Source organism: Mycetomoellerius zeteki, unplaced genomic scaffold, assembly GCF_001594055.1.
Source record: "Mycetomoellerius zeteki isolate Tzet28-1 unplaced genomic scaffold, Tzet1.0 scaffold198, whole genome shotgun sequence".
In the NCBI taxonomy this organism is placed as follows: domain Eukaryota; kingdom Metazoa; phylum Arthropoda; class Insecta; order Hymenoptera; family Formicidae; genus Mycetomoellerius; species Mycetomoellerius zeteki.
Genome location: NW_017256936.1, coordinates 303,221 through 305,776, shown reverse-complemented (window position 1 = coordinate 305,776; position 2,556 = coordinate 303,221).

The window sequence follows — 2,556 nt, the reverse complement described above, 5'->3', positions numbered from 1 at the left end:
AGATATTGATGGAGCGTACCATAGAATTAATGGAAACCATGATGGGACAATGGTCGCTACCCCATAGAGCCTCTCCAATACAGACATTGCAAATGGGGGAGAGATCAGAAGATGAAAAGACAAGGTCAATGGTGGAGAGAGTCCTAGATGGATGGGAGAGGAAAGTAGGAGAAATGTCGGGATTAAGATAGCAAAGGTTCAATAATTCACACATTTCACTTACTGTTGATCCAGCAGAGCTGGTACATGAAGAGCCCCATAGAGGTTGATGGGTATTAAAGTCTCCTAAAAGTAGAACCGATGTATGTTGACTGATAAACGAAGTAAGTAAATTGATGATACTTTTAGAGAGAGGAGTATTTGGATGGCGATAAATGCCAATGATGGTTAGCGGAAAAGGATTGGTACTCGTGAAGATCTGCACCTATCCATACCAGGATTCATTTCCAGTGAGGGAAGAAAGTTAGGACAGTTATTCAGAATCCTGTACCTGATCGATCGACGGATAAGGATAAGCATACCACTAATCGCGTGAGACTCTATGCTAGAATCCATGCGGGTGATGTCAAAGTCGCGAATTGAGAATGTTTGCCCAGGTTTCAAGCATGTTTCGGCTAAGAAGATATCCGCTTCGTCGACAATCTTTTCGATCTCAGGTTTCTTAGAATATGCGCCACGACAGTTCCAAAATATAAGTCTAAGGGGTAGTACTTGAGTAAATGACGGGTTTTCCTTAAAAAAAAAAAAAAAAAAAAAAAAAGAGAGAGAATTATTGTCCATAACGGATTTTATTTTGGAATTCCTCGAGTGTTAAATGGATTAGTCGAAGCCCGTTACCCAGATGGGTGCCATCCACGGAATTCGGTATGTCGCTAACAATCTTCTATAAAAAATTAGACAGTAAGGAGATGAAATTCATAAAATCCGAGGCGGAAGAGTTGGGGGAGGTGGGGAAGGAGGAAGAGGATGGGTGGGGAGAGGAGGAAGGTCCTTCATAGGTCTTAGGGGGAAGGGGAATATGGGAAGTCTCTCATCTGCCATGAGGTGCGATGAGGCAGGAATTGTGAGCTCTGCGGAGATCAGAATCGAGGCCTCCATTGCAACCCGATAGGAGGTACGTTGGAGGTAATCTCGGTTTGCTGTAACAGCCTAGAACGTTGTGATGGAGGGTGTGGAGGGGGAGGAGCGTACTTTATCGCTATAAGATTGCCTAAACTCATGGGAATTTGGGTAACCGAATTCCAGTAAAGATCCCAGAATTTCGTATGGGTTAAAATTCTGGTAGTTAGGATGAGAGGAGCTATATGCAGTGGGGAAAGAGAAGGGGGAGAGGGTGCTTTGAATAGGAGTAGCGAGAAGAAGAAGGATTATGGAGGGGGAGCGAGGGAAAATCTCTAAGGTTAGGGGGCGAGGGGGAGAGAGAGGGTGTCTGAGAAGGAAAAAAGGATGAGGTTCCCAGCCTAGTGCGGGCCTCCGCGTAGGAAATATTTTTCAAAGCGGCGTACTGGTACACTTACCTTTGTCTAGCATATACTGGACACTTATTAGAAGAAGGAAAATGTTCCTGACCACAATTGCAACATGAAGGAGGTAACTGGTGGCGCGGGCAGTCCTCGATTTTTTCATGTCCTCGATTTTTTTCATGCCTGTTCACACTTAGCGCAACGTGCAGCACTTTTACAATCAAGCTGATATGGCCGAACCTTAAACACGCGAAACACATTAGCACACGGGGAATATAGGGCATCACGGAAAAGAAACGTACATAAAGGTAAGCGAGCGGGGGAGATTTTGCCCCTGGAATTTGGCAAGCACCGAATAGGTGGACACGTACTCATCCTTATCCTCCCTATGAACCTTGCGGGTGAGCCCACGCACCGAGATGATTTTAGCTGTAGAGCTGAAATCGTTCTGAATCGTATCTTCTGAAATATCAAGTGAGACATTTTTTATCACGCCGGATCTTAAAATTCTGAAAGCCGGGATTGAAGCCTTAAGGTTATGTGCTTTAAGGGCTTCCAAATCAATGAGGCTATTAGCCTTTTCATAATTCTTAAAAGATACTGAAACCTTGTTATGTCCCGCGGACTTAATCTCAACAACGTTGTTATCTCCCACCAGCTTAGATACAACTCGGCTCACCGCGACTGGATTAATGCGGGACGCGTCACCACCCGAGACACTTTGAATGATAACCACATAGGGAGGCAAATCCTTAAGATGATATTTGCAAATGAATTGAGAAGAAGCAGAGGACTGACCTGCATTTGTGTTCGTAGACACGGCTTTAAGAGGGGGTTCTCCTGATAAACACATACCTTTGGCCGTATGCTTCTTTCGCGAGCGGATGCCGTCCCCAATACCTCGCCTTGATCCCTAACGCTGTCCGGAATGAGAAGGGGGATCATTTTTACCTCGTCCACATAGCTCTGTTTCATACAGTTAGAGACATTCGTACTGGTATTGGAAATTGAGATGTCCGAGATGCCGGATTCCCCGCAGACGCCCGCGGGAGGGGGGAAGCGCGGAAGGCTGCCGCTTGATCACCCATAGGCC